The sequence below is a fragment of the Echinops telfairi genome, unplaced genomic scaffold (assembly GCF_000313985.2).
Source record: "Echinops telfairi isolate 266 unplaced genomic scaffold, ASM31398v2 ScPeMD7_4;HRSCAF=17, whole genome shotgun sequence".
NCBI classification, from domain to species: domain Eukaryota; kingdom Metazoa; phylum Chordata; class Mammalia; order Afrosoricida; family Tenrecidae; genus Echinops; species Echinops telfairi.
Genome location: NW_022103900.1, coordinates 3,018,792 through 3,038,352, shown reverse-complemented (window position 1 = coordinate 3,038,352; position 19,561 = coordinate 3,018,792). Strand labels below are relative to the sequence as shown.

Below are 19,561 nucleotides of genomic sequence, written 5' to 3'. Positions count from 1 at the left end.
GAACTACTTTCTTCACAATAAAAAATTGTGGGGGGGAATATCAGTGCTGATATCAGATGGAGAAGGTAAGGAATACTGGAAAGATGTTTGCCTGTTTTTCATTGAGTAAGCAAAGGCACTTGATTGTACATAACAAATTATGATTAACATTGCAAGAATGCAAAATCCAGATTGCTTAACTGTGCTCACACAGAACCTGAACATAGACCAAGAGGAAATCCTTGAATAAAACAAAGGGATAATGCATGCTTTAAGGTCAGGAAAGGTGTGGATTAGAGTTTTATATTTTCACCATACTCAATTTGAGCAAGTAATCTGAGAAGCTGGCACCAAGATTGAAGGAAGGTTCATTAATAACCTGTGGTATTCAGAAAACACAACCTTGCTTACTAAAAGTAAAGAGGACTGGTGAAGATCAAGATTATAGCCTTTCGTATGGACTGCTCTTCAACACCAGAAAACAAATGTTCTTACAACTGGACCAATAAGCAATATCATAACAAATAAAAGATTGAAATTGTGAAGGATTTCATTCCACTTGGATCCCCAAGCAATACCCAAGGAAACAGCAGTCAAGAAATCAAATGACCTATTACATTGGACTGATCTGCTGGTAAAGATTTCCTTTAAAGTGTTAAAAATCAAAGATGTCACTTCGAAGAGTAGGTATTCGTGACCCAAGCCATACTGTCAATCACCTCATGTATAGGAAAGCAAGATAATGAAAGGAAGACTAATGCAGAATTGATATATTTTAAATGGTGTTAGTAAAGAATATTGAATATGCCATGGACTATCAGAAGAATTAACAAATCAATCTTGGAAGAAGTACAGCCAGAATGCTCCTTAGAAGAAGAGATGGTGACATTTTGTGTCACATACTTTGGACATATTATCCATAAAAGAGAAGCCGGTCCCTGAAGAAGGACATTTTCTTGGTAGAGAGTCAGTAAAAAGGAGGAAGACCCTCACCAAGATGGACTGATACAGTGGCTGCCACAATGGGTTCAAACATAAGAACAGCTGTGCAGAGGGCACAGGATCAGGGAGTGTTTTGTTCTGCTGGATATAGGATCACTATGAAACAGAACCAACTCGATGGCATCAAGAAGGCTGATTAGGCCCCATGTGGTATAACCCAATGAATGGCACTTAGTTGGCAAGGACAAGATCGGTATGGTTACCATAATGGAAAGCAGAGTCAAAGCAGCTACCAGAATAGTTTGAAGGAAATAGACTTAATGGCAGTAGCTACTCAGTCATGGTGTTCTTAAGAGCGAAAAAGATGGGATATCTACTAAACGTTTACTTGATCTGTACAAGCAGAAGAATTCTAGATCAAGAGAAAAGTAATTTAATTTAAATGGCCAGAACAGAGAGTCACAGGCTCTTGATCAATTCTCAGACTTCAGCCAGTTTACAGACCCACATAGCTTGAATGAAGGGGTCAGGTTCCCTTGAATGAGGACCCCACTACACAGCCAAAAATGTATACTAAAAGGCACACTGACAAATAGAACAGAATAGAGAACTCGGAAGTAAATCTATTTACCTAAAAAGAATGGATCTATGATGAAGGGTTGAAACCCATTAAATGGAGGAAGAGACGGTCTCTTTAACAAATAGTGTTGGCAAAAAAATGAAACAGGATCCATATGGCATGATGTACAAAAACTAACCCAAGACATACCAAAGACATAGTGTAAGACCTAAAACTAAAAAAAAAAAAAAAAGAGCAAACTTAAGACCCTAGCAAATGACAGATATACTATTAAACATAACTAGAATCGGGAAAAAAACAGACGGCAAACTATAGGGCAAGAACCTCTAAAAAGTAAACACATGTACAAAGAAAAACTTACAGAAAGAGTAAAGAGAACTTAAGGACTGGGAACACTTTTTTGGCAACAACACATTACATAAGAAACTAATTTCTAAAATTTATATAAGCTTTAATAACTCAACAACAAAAAAGGCAAACAATGCAAAATGGGCAGAGGATACGAATAGACACTTGGGCATCTATCAAACACACAAAGAAGTGCTCATGATCATTAGCCATGAGATAGATGCCAATCAAAATAAAAATTAGATATTCTCTCAACCACCATTAATAGCAAAGTTCACAAAGCCAGAAAACAACAAACGCTGCCAGTGTGGAGAGCCTGGAAACCTCATAACTGCTGGAGGAACTATAAGACAGTACAACCAGTATGGAAAATAGTATGGAACTTACTTAAAATGTTGGAAACAGAGATACCCTATGATCCAGCAATCCCACTACCAGATACACTTCCTACAGAAATAGGAGTTGTGACATGAACAGCTATATGCACACTCACGTTCATCATTGGATTATCCACAATAGTACAGAGATGGAAACAACTAAGTGCCCATCAACTGATGAAAGTGTAAACTATGATATACACATACAATGATATAGGATGTAATGTTAAAGAATCATTATGAATCTGCAAAACACCTCATATAAGGATAAACCTGGAGCACATATGTGCAATGAAATTAGTCAATCACTAAAGGACAAAATTGTATAGTACCAGTATGATAAAAAGTCAAAATAAGGTTTGCACACAGAAAGAAACAATATTGAAGGCTGCCAGGGATGAGAGGGGGAGGGAAAGAAGGCAGAATTTCATTCTGTTGTGCAAAAGATCGCTGTGGGTCAGAACCAACTGCTTGGCACCTACCAACGAGAACAACAACAGTAGACACGCATTAACCTGAGTGAAGAGAAAGACATTATACAATAAAGATGAAGTAAGGCACCAAGTGGTCAAAACAAAGGAAGACACTAGGACTGAGGTTCTCAACCTGTGGGTCGCGACCCCTTTGGGGGGTGGAATGACACTTTCACAGGGGTTGCCCGATTCGTAACAGTAGCAAAATTACAGTTATGAAACAGCAATGAAGATAATTTTATGGTTGGGAGGGGGGGTCACCACAACATGTGGAACTGTATAAAAGGACCGTGGCGTTAGGAGGATAAGAGGTAAAGGTCAATATTGGTACGTGGGATGTAAAAGGACTGTTCCCCAGCTTTGTCTTCCCCAAAGATGTGCCAAGCATTAGAGGCTGTTTGCCAGCACATGGTGGGAGGTCAGATGCTTAGAGATATTCTCCCTGAAGGCATCTATCTGGTCCACTATAGGTGGGGCTCACACGCTACTGATAAGGATAGTAATTGTTTCCATGGAAAGCCAGAGAACAAGTCAAATCTGCTTAGTGACATCCAAAGTTAGGCTGCCATCCTGAATCTAGGTCCCGCCCATCTTGTCAAATGTGTACCCCCAATCCCTCCCCTTCCTACTGCATGTATGCCCCTAGACTGTCCCCTTCTCATTACTGTCTTACCTATAGTGCAACCCCTTCCTGTGATGTATGTCTTTACCTGTAATTAGGGGGCTTGCATGCCCCCCCAAAGATATATAAGCCTTAGTTAGAAATAAAGAGCTCTCTCCTCCTGGTTCTCTCCCCCATCCTCTTGCTCCCCTGTCCCCTCTCCCCTTGTCCTCCTTCTCCTCCCCCTTTCTCCTGCCCTGTACCACCAAAAGGTACTGAGGTGAGCATGCTACCATGAAATGTGTCTTACTCCATTATTTCAATCTCTCTTCTTTCTCTTCTTATTTTCTATGACTTTACTATAATATTTACTTATTATCGCTGTACAATTGTGCCTACCAGACCCATGATGATTTGGTAGGAGCTGGCTCCCCTGACACTAGGTATATAGATATATAGATATAGATATATTCTTGCAATAACAGTAATAACAATCTACATGTAGACACATTAAAAACATAAGCTACATGAATGTGGAAAAGCAAATAGGACTACACTCAAGAATATATATAGGCTTCACAGATACTTTTTCTATATATGCTTTTATATGTATTGTAAATATATTCATGAATATAGAATAGCATACAGAGGTCAAGCTATAAAAACATCTTAGCCATACCAAATACCTGGAGTTACTGGGCACAGAGGCTCAGGACCACATTCCAAGAGGACATCAGGGTCAATTGGCATAGCATAGTGTACAAAGAAAATGTTCTACATCCTACTTAAGTAGTAACTGCAGTCTTAAAAGCTTATGAGAAACTATGTAAGGTACAACTACTGGTCTCTCCCCATCCAAAAGAAAACAGAATGAAGAAAATCAACGACATGGAAACAATTCATTGTTCTTGCCGCTGTTGTTAGGTACCATCAAGTCAGTTCTGATGCATAGCGGCCCTGTGCACAACAGAACTAAACACTGCACAGTCCTGTGCCGTCCTCACAACCGTTCCTATGCCCGAGCCCATTGATGGAGCCGCTGTGTCCATCCATCTTCCTCTTCTTTGCTGCCCCTCCACTTTACCAAACATGACATCCTTCTTCAGGGATTGGTCTCTCCTCACAACGTGTCCAAAGTATGTAAGACAAAATCTCACCATCCTTGCTTCTAAAGCGCACCCTGGCCATACTTCTTCTAATACAGACCAGTTTTTCCTTTTAGCAGTCCATGGTACTTTCAATATTCTTCTAAAGCACCACAATTCAAATGTATTATCTTCGTTCTTCTTTATTCAATGTCCAGCTTTCACAAGCATGAACCCATTGAAAATACCATGGCTTGGGTCAGTCACACCTTAGTCCTCAAAGTAACATTTTGCTCTTCAACACCCTAAAGAAGCTTTGGGCATCAGACTGACCTAATGCAATGCATCTTTTGATCTCGAATGCTGCTTTCATGACCATTGATTGCAGAGCCAAGCAAGACAAAATCCTTGACAACTTCTACCTTTTCTCTATTTATCATGACGTTTTCTATTGGTCTAGTTGTGAGGATTTTAGTTTTCTTTACATTAACCTTCAATCCATATTGAAGGCTGTAATCCTTGATTTTTATCAGGAAGTGCTTCAAATCCTCCTCACTTTCAGTAAGCAAGGTGTGTCATCACATTGGATCCCTGATATGTGGATTGAGGTATTAGGAAAAGCCAGGTAAAAGAGATTTGAATTACTCAAACCTAGAAGCATCTAACCCAAAAGCAGTATCACATTCCTGGAGGGATTGCAGAGATTACTGCCACTATCAAAGATGTGAAAGATGCAGGGGTGGTGATTCTTACCATATTCCCATTCAACATGCCTATGTGGCATGTGTAAAAACAAACAAACAAACAAACAAACAACAAAAACCAGATGGATCTTGGAGAATTATAATGGATTATCATAAACCTAACCAGGCAGTGATTCCAATCGCAGCTGCCATTCTCTTGAGCAAATAAACACATCTCCTGGTATTAATCTAATTAATGACTTTTTTCCTCCACCATAAGCAGATTTACCTTCACTGCCCTACTTCATAGGTCTATCCACTCTCCAACCCTATGTCACAATTTAGTCTGAATGGATCTAGATCTCCATTCTGTTCTATGAGTTGTCACAATGATCTAAGCAAAATATCCTTCATTTGGGTATTCTACTCTGGTCTATTTAAGAAGCGATTTGAAAAGCTGCTAGTTTTGAGTGGGACCCAGAACATAAGAAAGCTCTGCAACAGTTTTAGGCTGCCATGCAAGTCATTCTGCCTACTGGGTCATATGATCTTGGCTGATCCAATGGTGCTTGAAGTGTCAGAAATAAAAAGAGGGACTGTTTGGAGTCTTTGGAGGGTACCAAATTACAGACCTTAGGATTTTATAGCAATGTTCTGCCATCCTCTGTAGATAATTACTCCCCTTGTGAGAAAACATGTTTGGCTTGTTACTAGGCTTTTCTAAAGACTGAAAGCTCAACACAGGTCACCAAGTCACTGTGTGGTTGGAGTTGCCCATAATAAATTTGGCATTGTTGGACTGACAGAGTTATATGTGGACACGGCCAGAAGCATTCTATTATTAAACAGAAGTTGTATAAAGGAGATCGGACTCAAGCAGGACCTGAAGGTACAAGTAAATTGTAAGAGGAAGTGATCCAAATGCCCTTACTCATGTCATAATACCTTCCTTCAGCCTTCTTGGCCTCATGAGTGAAGAAGAAAAGACTCTGGTGTACAGATGGTTCTACAGGCTATGTAGGCACATCTTGGAAGTGGACGGGGGCAGCACTGCAGCCCTTTTCTGGGCCTCCTTGAATAATGTTGTAAAGTGAAAGCCTCCCACTAGCCAAAACTTGGTTCATTTTGCTTTGAAGGAGAGATGGTCAGATGTGTGATTATACACTGATGCTGTGGCTAATGACTTGGCTAGTTAAGGATTTTAGAAGGAACATGGTTGGAAAACTGAGGATAGGCTTGTATTGAAAAGACCTCTCTGAATAAGCCAAAGTGATGGTATTTGTGTCCCATGTTAATGTTCACCAAAGGTTGAGCTCCTCACAGAGGCTGAACAGTCATCATCTTTCCCCAGCCACTCCTGCCATCACCCAATGGGCTCATGAACAGAGTGGCCGTGTGTCTGGTGGAAGAGATGGATGTCACATGGGCTCAGCAACAGACTTCCACTCTCTAAGGCCCACCTTGCTTCAGCCACTGCTGAGCACTCAATCTTCCACAGCACAGACCACTAAATGGGAACCATTCCTAAAGGCAATCAGCCAGCAACCTGGTAGCAGGTTGATTGCACTGGGTTACTTCCATCATAAACAGGGCAGTATTTTGGTCTTATTGGGAAAAGGCACTGACTCTGTGTACAGATTTGATTTCTCTGCATGCAATGCTTCTGTCCAAACTACCATGGGTACACTTACAGGCTATCCCACACAGCACTGGTTCACATCAAGGAATGCACTGAATGGGCCAATGCTCATGGAATTCACTAATCCTATCACATTCCCTGCCAACTTGAAGGAGCTGTCATTGTTAGGTACCATCAAGTCAGTTTTGACCCAGCAACACATGCACAACAGAACAAAACACTGCATGGTCCTGGGCCATCCTCACAATTGTTCCTATTCCTGAGCCCATTGATGGAGCTAGCGTTATAGAACAATGGAATGACCTCCTAAAGATACAATTATGACAGCTTTGAGGCAATGTTCTCCAGGAGGATGTATAGTCTCTGAACCAGTATGCAATACTATATGGGGCTGTTTCTCCAAAAGCCAGGATTCACAGGTCCAGGAATCAAGGGATGGAAATTGGAGAAACACCACTATTACGCTAGTGATTTGCCTGTAAAATGTTTGCTTCTGTCCCTGTGACCCTATACTCTGTGATACTAGAAGTTTTAGTTGAAAAAATAAGAATGCTCCAAACGGGAGACAAAAAATTGATTCCACTGAACTAGAACTTAAGAATGCTACCTGGCCACGCTGGGCTCTTCTTGCCTCTGGATCAACAGGAGAAAAAAGAAGTTACTGTAATGATTGATGTGACTGATCTTGTTTACCGAGGGGAAACCAAACTGATACTACATAATAAAGACTAATATGTCTGAAATATGGACGATGCCTTAGGATGTTTCTTAGAATTACCAGGTCATGTGATTAAAGTCAATGGAAAACTGCAGCAACCAATTCCAACATGACTCTAATGGCTCAGAACCTTCAGGAATGAAGGTGTGGGTCACGCCACTAAGCAAAGAACCACACAGTGGTTGAGGTGCTTGCTGAGTGCCAAGAGAATATGGCTTGGTTGGTGGAAGTAGTTCTAAAGACCAACTACAACCATGTGACTAACCGTTTTAGTATTTCTTCCTTGTTTTACTCATGATAGGGCTTTAAAATAATTAATGGAAGAGTGGAATTAAAGGTTAATGGAAACTAATGTACAATAAAAGAAATAATGCCTGGTTCTCAATCACCTTCATAATTATTTTTGTTGTTGTTGTTAAAAGATCATTTTATTGGAGGCTCTTACAGCTCTTATGACAATCCATACATCAATTGTATCAAGCATATTTGTACATATGTTGCCAAATTCTTTTCTTTTTTTTTTTAATCATCTTATTAGGAGCTCATACAACTCTTATCACAATCCATAAACACATCAATTGTGTAAAGCGCATTTGTACATTCATTGCCTTCATCATTCTCAAAACATTTCCTCTCCACTTAAGCCCCCGGCTTAGGTCCTCTTCCTTCATAATTATTGCTATGTTTGATCCCATGTTTGTAGCTGCCATGTCCATCCATTGTGTTGAAGATCTTATTAGCAAGTATTTGTTTTCTTCCTTTACTTATTCTATTACTTATTATAAATGATAAAATTTAAAGGAAGCTAGTATGTTTTTAGTTGTATACACACTAGTTGGATCATGTATAAGAATGGAATTGCAGATTTGACAAATGTATTAAGTGTAATGGAGAGTACTTTGACATTGATAAGGTTATTTTGTTAAAAAAAAAAAAATTAAATACAGAGCTTTGAAAAAAAAAATTCTGGTTTGGGGAAGGTTCCCCCTCATATATGAAAGTTTTGGTAATGCTCTCCCTCTCTTTATCCTGTATCCAACTTGTCCTTCTCTGACCTCTGTTCTTGAGACGTGAAACAGCAGCCTGTCACCTTATCTGTCAATTTTGGGATTTACCAGATCCCACAACCTCAAGAGACCTGATATGCCAATTTTGGATTTGTCAACCCCTGAAGTCATTTGAATCAAGAGAAATCTCCGATCTATGTATACACACACACACACACATACATATATGTACATACACGTACGTATATATACATATATGTATGTGTAGTAGTTACGCATTGACTTCTGTGAGGTCAACAGTTTGAAACCACCAGCTGCTCCTCGGGAGAAAGATGAAGCTTCCTACCCCCATAAAGAATTACCATCTCAGAAACTCAGAAGGGTAGTTCTACTCTGTCCTAGAAGGGTCTCTATGAATCAGTATTGACTTGATGGCCAGTGAGTTTATGTTTTTTTTGTTTGGGGGAGGGGTATTTGAGAATTGTTACTTGTACACCTATGGAAAGTAATTTCACCAATGAAAGTATAGTGTTTATATATAGCTCCTTTTGCCTTTGCTCTTACAGACTACTATACTCATTTCCCAAGTTACAAAGGCCTGCACGTATTCTGCTCAGCACCTTCAGGAAGGCTGTTTCCTACATTTATAATACAGCTAGTTTGGGGTTTTGTTTGGTTTGGTTTTTTTTGTCCCTGTATATACTTCATCCCAGGATGCTCCCTCCATGTCCTAAAGAAACTTTTTAAAAAGTTTAATACATTAAGATTCATTCTTGATGCCATGAAGTTAGATGTGTTTTGACAAGGTATACTGTTATGTGTCTACCTCTAAGAACATCATATAACATAGTTTCACTGTCCTAAAAAAATCCCCGGTCCGTCACCTAATGAACTCTTCCTTCTCCTTAAGACCCCTGTTGCATTTCCTAAGAGAGAATCTGCACAATTATCACTGCTACTAATTCCTTCCTCTCACAACTTCCATAGCACATTCACATTTATACATTTGTGGAATTCTCACTGCAATCCTCTGTGTTTCCACTTAGCAGATCCCGGAACAAAACTAAGGGTAAGTGTCTTAGTTAAGATCTCACTTGTGATGTGGGTACTAGATCTCATGCCTTTGACTCCTGGTGTGATGATTTTTTTCCACTATACAACTTTGTCTCCTTGTTCTCTCTGTGTGGACAGGGGGGCGGGGTGGGATGGGGTAGTTGTGAATCAGGAAGAAGAGAAAACAGAAATGTTGGTAAGTGATCATTTAAATCATGGAAGTATTTCCACAATAAATTAAGGAAGTAATCTGGTAGACCAGATACCCTAAAATTCTTTCTGCTGTAAAATGACCTGAAAAATTGGATAAATACATTTTTCAAGTATCATAATAAATGCACCACTGAACCAGCAAAAAAGAAAGAGAAATCGCAGAGCCAGAGAGCGAATAAGCCCAAAGCCAGCAGCTGTCCAAATCCCACAGTGTGCACAAAACAAAACACACCACAAGAACTTATCTAAATAAACTCCAACTTGATAAACATTAGAAAATATATTTATATAATTATGGCACTATCAGATTAAAGGGAGGAAAGTCAGATGACCATCTCAGCAGATACAGAGCAAAACATTTGAGAAAATTCAACATCGACTCATGATTTGAAGTCAAATAAACAAAACTTTTAGCAAATGTGGAATGTAGGAGGATTTTGCCAACCTGATAAAAAGTAGCTGCCAAAACCCTACAATGTTAATGATGAAACATGAACAGTATTCCCTTTGTAGAAACGAATCAGACAAAGATGTCTACAATCCTTGACTCTATCCAGTGCTACACTAGAGGGCCTGCCCAGCACAGGAAACAAAGAAATAATTGTACAAGGATGACGAGAAAGCAAGAAAACTATTACAATTTGTTGAGATTATGATTATTTGCATAAAAATTGGATGAACTTCAAAATCCTTCACCTTGAAAAATAAAATGACAATTCTTATTATGAAAAAGAAAGTTTTTCAAAAGTTACTGAATAAAATATCACCATACAAAGAGCTTGTTGCATTTTTTACATAATAGATGTATAAAATCTAATTTTAAAATACTCCATTTACAACAATGAATGAAATATAAAATCTGTAAAATACGTAAATCTTTTAAGTAGAGAATCTTAAAACTTCACTGAGATATTTTTAAAAGATCTAACTGCATGGAGATAATTTGGTATAGCAAATATATCAGTTCTCGTCAAATTGATTTATAAATTTAATGTCCCATCAAAAGCAGGGTTATTTGTGGATATACATTAATTATAAAACATATATGAATATGTTTTTGGCATATAGCCAAAAAACAACAAAAAGATACTTTTGAAGAAGAATGTGGAAGGCTTGCCCTACCAGCAATCAAACTGTCTTATAAGACAATAGCAATTACATGGTATAGTACTAGGCCAGGGAAAGACATTTAGAACGACAGAGCAGAAAACACACACTAGAAATTAGATCCAATCATGTATGAGGGGGCTTCAAAACCTTCATGGAAAATTCCCATGATCCTTTAATTCCATTGTCCCATAAACTTTTTAAAGCCCCCTTGAATATAAACTTGATATGTGAAACAATTAGTGTCCCTCTCCCCTCCCTTAAGGTGGAATAATCACTCCCTTGATTAGGCTATTTTTATATGAATCCATTTCTACTCTCAATCAGTGAGGTTACAAGAGAACCTTATATTTCATATGAGATGACAGTACCAGCTAATCACAAAACTGTAGCTTTGTGAGACCTGAACAGAGAACCCAGATTTCTAATCTGTGGGCTATGAGATAATAAATGCTTGTTGCTGAAATCCATTAAGATCCAAGGCATGCAAAGAAGTAAAATTCACTCTTCAGATTATATGATCTGATACCCAGAAAATCCCCAAACCTAGGCAAGAAAGTTGTTGGGACTAAGTGAAAGATTTGGCAAAAAAGAAAAGTATAGATCAATGGATAAAAATCAGTCAGATTCCTTTATAGTAACAAAAAACACTCTGAAAAGGAAATCAAGAAAAACAATACAATTTACAATAGCCACTCAAAAGATGAAATACTTAAAAATAAACCTAAACAAAGGAGCAAAAGGCCTCCACAGTGAAAACTATAAAACACTACTGTAAGAAACAAAAGACCTGCATAAATGGGAGATTATACCATGCTCGTGAATAGGGCTTAATACTGTGAACATGCCAACACTACATGAGCGAACTATAGAGGTAACGCAACTCCAATACAACTGTTGTGGTTGGGTGCCGTTGAGTTGGTTCTGACCCACAGTGGCCTTATTCACAACAGAACAAAACACTGCCCAGTCATGCACCATCCTCACAATTGTGCCTGTGCTTGAGGCCCACTGTTGCAGCCTTAATACAACTAAGGTGCAGCTACTGATCTCTCCCAATGATGAAAATCTAAAGAAATATAGAAATATTTAGTCCATTGAACTAGTGGCCACACAAACTTCAGCTTCTATGACCCTGAGAGCAGAATTAGATGGTATCAAATTACCACGCCCAACTGCTTTGAAAAGAATCACATTACAAAGTTTTGAATAGTGTGGGAGGAAAATGAAGAACAAAGCTCCAAATCATAAGAGACCAGGCTTACTAGTTGGAAAGAGACTAGTCGGAACCCCACAACCTATGGCCTCATCCTTCTGCCAAGGAGCAGCTGCTGGGTTTGAACTGCTGCCCTTCAGTCCAATGCCTACCTGACAGTGCCACGCAGGCTCCTATCCATAAAAGTTACAGCCTTGGAAATACTATGGAGTAGTCTACTCTATCTGTAAGGTTCCTATAAGTCAGAATCAACTCAACAGCGATAGATTTTATTTTTTATATACATTACGCTGTTTTGTCTATACACATTCTTTTGAATAAAGTATTTTTAATAAGCAAGAGGACTCGTTTGAAAACTTTGCTATTGATTTCTTCAAAATCTGTCATGACTTTGAATATGCATGTATTTACTACATGTTCAGACAAATAGTAAAGTACACAGAAAAACAAAAGAGCCAAATTTATGGTCAAAAGCCTCAATAATTAAAAAATAAATATCCCAAGGTGACTGTCACCGGGACTACTGCAACTCCCTGCCAGCCAGCCCCCAATTCCCCACTTGTTTCTGACCCCAACTATCTTCTTAAAGGGAAGGTAGCATCATTCTAATAATTTCTTCATCAGATGATTACCATGGCCCAATATTCTCTGGCCTACTTATGGGGCCTGATTTTGCTCTGTTACTCCCACATGCTCCAGTTAAAAAACCAAACTTAATGTTCTATAGCACTAATAGCTATAATGCCAGCATGTACACTGAATAAGTCATGCATCATTCCAGCGAGACTACACCATGAGCAGTGCCCTGTTTGCCATTTGTTCTGGGGAGCTCAAGGGTATTGGTTACTCATTTTGTTCTGCTGTGATTTTATTGGCTTCTTCTCTTTTCTCTGTCCTTCAGGTCCATTCTTTCAACATATTCAACTACGGGGCAAGTATCTGAAGTCCTGTCAACTATTTCCAAACTACATCCCAAAATCTGTTCACTACTCTCTGTCTCTCCTTCCACTTCCCTAGTCCAGGTACTTTTCCTGGACCAATGTAGTAGCCACCTGCCTCCTTGCTTCCACCTTTGCCCCCGCACAGTACATTCTCCACTCAATAGCCCTAATGATCTTATAAGATAATATAGATTGCATCACTCCCCTTCTTCAAAGTCTCCTATGGCTTCCCATCACAACAGAATAATTCCGGGGCTCTGCAACAGGCCCACAAGGTCCAACATGTCTCTGTCCTAGCCTCTCAACTTCATCTCCCTCGTGCTCACTAAACCCCACATAGCCCTTCTGGTCATTTCAGGGTAAGCCAAACTTGGTATGGCCTTGGGAACTCTGCACTCAACCAGCCGTCTGACAGAGCCTTAAAAAATTTTGGTGAAAACACACACAGGGGAGCATAAACAAATTCAACAGTTTCTACATGTACATTTCAATGACACTGCTTAAATTCTTCTTGTTGTGTCACCTTTCTTGCTATCTCTACCCAGGTTGGAGCCATGGTGGTACAGTGGTTACACATTGGGCTGTGATCCGCAAAGTCTGTAGTTCAAATCCACCAGTGGCTTTTCAGGAGGAAGATGGGGCTTTCTACTTTTGTAATGAGTTACAGTATCGGAAACTTACAGGGGCAGTTCCAGCCTGTCCTACAGGGCTGTGATGAGTAGGCACCAGCTCGATGGCAGTGAGCTTGGGGTTCTTTTGGTCTACCCATACTGTCTCATCACCATTGGCTTAGACTTAAGAACCACCCATTGCCATCACGTCCACTCTGAATTATAACAACTGTCCCGGAACTTCTCATCAAGAAGCACTGAGGGGTGAATGGTGTTGCAGGCAGAGAACTGCAGTAAAAGAGACGAACCAAAAAAACAAACAAAAACCATATGAATTGTAGAATGAAATACTGATGATTTGTTCTCTAAACTTTCGCTCAATTAATAATAAACAGTTAAAATAAAAATAAAAGCAGCAGCAGCAGCCTTGGTAGTGCAATGGCTGTCATGTGCTCGGCTGTTAGTTAAACAGCTAGAGCCCACCCAGAGCTCTGTGGGAGAAAAGACGTAGCAATCTGCTCTTGTAAAAACCCTGAAGGGCTGTTCTACTCTGTCCTACAGGGTCACTGTGAGTCTGAATCAATTTAAGAGCACACGAAAACAAACTATCTAAGCTTTACAGTTACTGCTGTTAATTTGGTCTCACATAAGTAATTCTATAAAGAAATATAATGCTCAAAATGAACATACCACCACCACAACTGAGTTAGCACAACTGTTGTTTAATTTAAAGATGACTTCTGAGGACAGACTTGGTTCAAGGTTTAAGATGTTCTCTGGGAAATAGGTCTGAAGAAGCCTTCCCTGGTGTGTTAGGGTTCTCTAGCGAGATAAAACCAGATTGCTGATAATTTTATGTTTATTTATAAAGATAATTAGATATATAACACAAGAAATGAACTGTTAAATTATATACAGATAGATATACAATACAAGAAATGAACAGTTAGGTTATAAAGCACTACAAATGGCTCAGTGTAACTCACTCCTGTGAGAGAGAGTTGTGAGAGACTAGCAGTCCTTCAAGTCTAGTCTGCTGCCAGGTCTTCCTCTATATATAAAGGGAGCTAGGCTATCTCAGGACAGTAGTCAATCACAAGGTAGGTCACCAACTGTCAGGCAGGTCACCAACTGCCAGTCCCCAGCTCCAGAGATGTCTTAAAGGGACCTCAACTTATAGCGACACAGTTCACAGGCTAGGCGTCCCACAGGTAGTGTAGCCTGTAAATTGAGGCACAGAACAAGCAGGGCAGCCGCACACTGGTCCGATGATCACAGAGTGAGAGACATGAAAGGCAAGGCTCACGGAGCCATTTATCTCACCACCCTTCAGTTAATCCCACTTGTGTTTATCAGCCAGGCTGGCACAATAAACTATCTCACCTGGCTACCCTGACTAAAGTGGGTCCCTCAACTACTCTCTAGAACAGCACCCTATTTTATTTCTCCACAGCATTGATCACTACCCAAAAGTCTTGTTATTTAGGATCATCGAGGTGACCCCAAAATTGCGGCAGTCCCATGTGTGTCAGCGTAGAACTGTGCTGCAGGGGTCTGTTGACAGATGATTTTTAAGAAGCAGATCATCGGGTCTTCTGAGGTGCCCTCTACCCACTCAAATCACCAGCCTTCCTGTTAACAAGCTCGGTAACTGTTTGCACCAACCAAGGACTCCTATCTAGCTAGCTATTTGTTAATTATGTATCTCCCCCTATTAAAGACTTTGTGAACCCTGTTCACTGTTACATCCTATGCCAAAATAGTTCTTAGCACCCTCCAGATGAACAATAATTACATTATGATTAAATGGCCTCTTGTGACCTTAATTCAAATCTCTTTAACGCCTCTAAAAAAATGTTCCAACTTTCATAACGTGGGCATTTATATATCTATTCATCTGTTTCTTCAAATAATCTATGTGAAGGAAAAAGTGTTTTTATGAACCTCTGAAATCCTATTTTCTCTTCCTTTTCTTTAAAATAGCATGGCTCGATTGACTAAGTATTATATAGACAACACATACACACAGAAATGAAAAAAGAACCAATGCCTAGTCTATGTCTCAAACTGAGAGAAGTCATTTTCAAATCCTAAACGGCCACTGATGGTGTCTATTCTTGTGACTTTACTTTCAATAAATGGAAAATATCTACTTTATTAGATATTTTATTAGATATTAGATATTAGAACTGGCAGGAATTTAAATATCTAAATTTATTTCATTATATTAATACTGTGATTTCTTATTGACTTAATAAGGGTAGGCTAAATCTGAATGGATACTAAAAGCACTTAGCTGCCAATAATCGATTCATACAAATAAATATATTTTAGAGTAAGCTATGCATTCATTCAACCTACCTTTGCATTAACCACATTTTAGGCAGCATGCTAAGGATGCAGAAATCATTTACTGCTCAGTTTCTACTAAAGCACATTGGCAGAAACAGAGCAGTAAATTAATATTTTTCCCAATAATTTTGACAAATGACAATTCTACTGTAGAGCAACAGCCAGCGCATGCAGAGTAGCATGAGAGAAGATACAAGGCTGCTAATGGACAGGTTGGGAAGAGTTTATAAGTGATACTGTAACACCTGCAGTGAATTTTGAAGAGAATTCAATAGTAGGCAAAAGAAGAGGGGCTAGGGAGTCCCAAAGGAGCCCTGGTGGCATACTGGCTACTCGTTGGGCTGTTAACTGCAAGATCAGCAGTTCAAAAACACTAGCCACTCCCCAGGAAAAAGATGGGGCTTTCTACTCCCGTAGAGTTACTGTCTCAGAAACTCACAAGAGCAGTTTTATCCTGGCCCACAAAGTCAGATTCGGCATCAACTCTATGGCGGTGAGTTTGAGTTTTTGAAGGGAGTCCCAAACAAAGGAAATTCTGAATGTAAAGGCACGGTGGCTAAAAGTGGGTAAATATGCCAGTACCACAAACACAAAGGGATGATTGAAGAGATGAGGCCGAAAATGTGTATAGGATGTAGGTTAGTAGGTATTAAGGGATTCTAATTTTATCTTATAGGGTCACAGATCTGAGAAGAAGATCTACACACTCCTGAGAATTCATGCACATATCCTAGAGGCTATGAATTTTTTCTAAAATAAAGTCAAATGAATAACATGGAATATATCGATAAATTAAAAATATTCTGCATCATTTGAATGACTCCCTTATAATTATATACTGCCATAAGATTTCAGTACATTTGTGCTTGGGATTGTCCAAGTGACACCATTTTAACTGGTGCAGGTTAATGAAAAGGAACAAGAGACTACTATAGGTAAGTGAAGCCAATGGTCAAGTCAAATTAAATGAAGTCAAGACACATTTACCAAAGAAAGGCTTTGTAGTGACTTAAACAAAGAAACAAGATAAGATCATTGAGTAATCTAACAACCCAAGGCTATATGGGCAGGCCTTACTCTAAGGTAGCTCTTAATGTCCAAAAAATAATCTCATTAGTCACAAAGAATAAGTATTCATTTGAATTCTAGTGTCCTTAAAGTTTTGCTTCATTTAATTTAGAAATGTTTGAATATTATAGCTGCATAAAAGCTGTAAAACAAGGCATTTATACCTAATTTTTAATTTACATATATTTACCTTAATGAAAATGTTCTAAGTGGGTGTTAACAAACCCAGGGACAAGGGAACAACAAATGATCTAAAATCAATGGCAAGGAGGGTGTAGGAGGCCTGGTAGCGCTTGATCAAAGGCAATGTAACAGAGTAATTACTGAAACCCAAATAATGGCTAAACATGATAGTGGGACAAGAGGAAAGTAAAAGGAAATAGAAGAAAGAACCAGGAGGCAAAGGGCATTTATAGAGGTCTAGATAAAGGCATGTACATATGTAAATATATTTATATATGATAATGTGCATATAAGTTTAGTAGAAGGTAGCAGATGGACATTGGGCCTCTACTCAAGTACTCCCTCAACGCAAGAACACTTTGTTCTATTAAACTGGCATTCCATGATGCTCACATTCCCAACAGGATCACTGAAGACAAAAGTGGGTGCATAAGCAAATGTGGTAAAGAAAGCTGATGGTGCCCGGCTACCAAAAGATATAGCATGTGAGGTCTTAAACACTTGAAGATAAACAAGTGGCCATCTAGCTGAGAAGCAACAAAGCCCATAGAAGCACACCAGCCTGTGTGATCATGAGGTTTTGATGGGATCAATTATCAGGCATCAAAGACCCAGAACAAAAAAGCATATCGTTGTGAATGAGGGGGAGTGCAGAGTAGACACCCAAAGCCTATCTGTAGGCAACTGGACATCCCCTTACAGAAGGGTCATGGGGAGGAAACTAGCCAGTCAGGGTGCAGTGTAGCACTGATGAAACATACAACTTTCCTCTAGTTCTTTCATGCTTCCCCCTGCCCCACTATCATGACCCCAATTCTACCTTACAAATCTGGCTAGACCAGAGCATGTACATGGGTACAGATAAGAGCTCGAAACACAGGGAATCCAGGACAGATAACCTGCCCTCCCCCCTCCCCATGACCAATATTGAGAGTAGCCATACCAGGAGGGGAAGGTGAAGGTGGGGAAGACAGGGGGAACCTATCACAATGATCTACATATAATCTCCTCCAAAGGGAAAGGACAACACAAAAGTGGGTGAAGGGAGACATCGGTCAGTGTAAGACATGAAAAAATAATAATTTCTAAATTATCAAGGGTTCATAAGGGAGGGAAAAAATGAGAAGCTGATACCAAGGGCTCAAGTAGAAAGAAAATGTTTTTAAAATGATGATGGCAACAAATGTGCAAATGTGCTTGACATGATGGATGTACATATGGAGTGTGAAAGAGTTGTACAAGCCCCCAATACATTTTTTTTAAAAAAAGAAAGAAAATGTTGCAAGTTAAGTGTAGAGGCACCTGAGTACCTACTGGTGTTGGAGAAAATCTGTTATGGATGATTGGGAGGCAGTGAGAGATCTTAATAGGGAAATAATAGATTTGTGCTTTAGGAAAATTACTGATGGCAGGGTCTTAAAAAAACACATTGCCATTGAGTCTATTACGACTCACAGCGATACTAGAAAACAGAACTGTCCTGCATGTTTCTGAGATTGGAAAGCCTTATCTTTCTTCTGAGGAATGGCTGGTGGTTTTGAACTGCTGATCTTGCGGCTAGCAGCCCAACAAGTAACCCAGAACTTCACTCAGGCTCCTTTGACAGAAGAGTGGACAGTTGGAATTAAAAGTACTTAAGACAGAGCCGTGATGGTGCTATTAGGTAAGTGTTGAACTGCTAACCTCAAGGTCAGTGGTTCAAACCCACAAGCTGCTCTGTGCGAGAAAGCTGAGGCTAGTTGCTGCCTTAAAGATTTACGACTTTGGAAACTCTAAGATTGCTCTGAGTCAGAATCAACTCCACAGCACACAAGGGTAGTTAGTGGGTTGACAGAAGGAGTTTTCAGACAGACAGAATAAGTAGTTAGTAGGCTGCTTAAAAGTCTGATAAAAGGATGAGGCCCTAACCTACATAGGGAAAATGGAGATGAGACAGATGAAAGCAAGAATCAAGAGTAAGATTCAGACCACAGAAGACAAGTGGGGGTGGAGAGGAAGGAGGGGAGAGAGCGAGAGAGCGAGAGAGCGAGAGAGCGAGAGAGAGAGAGAGAGAGAGAGAGAGACAAGAGAGATGATGATGAATCCAATCTAGTAATGATTTGAATTTCATTTCAACTAAAGAAAATTCTGTTATCTTTTCTGGGTCCCAGTTTCTCAGTGACAGCTGCATTCAGGAATTAGCAAATTGACTATTGTAGCACTCTCTAAAAATATACAAAGTACTCTATAATATGCTATAAATAAGTCATGAAAAATCAGCATAAGCCTAGGCCCTGAAGGAAATGCTGGAGATATGGCAGTTTTACTAAGCACTTACATTGTGACTAGACCAGACACACTAACCCAGTCCTGTCCTTACTGCTCCACCAATCAGATGCCATCAAA

The 19,561-nt window shown here is 39.5% G+C and overlaps 1 protein-coding gene across 1 annotated transcript in view; it reads right to left on the bottom strand.

The window, feature by feature from the left end:
- METTL8 (methyltransferase 8, methylcytidine) overlaps positions 1 to 19,561 on the bottom strand; it is a 141,312-nt gene that overhangs the window by 121,012 nt on the left and 739 nt on the right. The gene's annotated exons all lie outside the window — the stretch shown is intronic.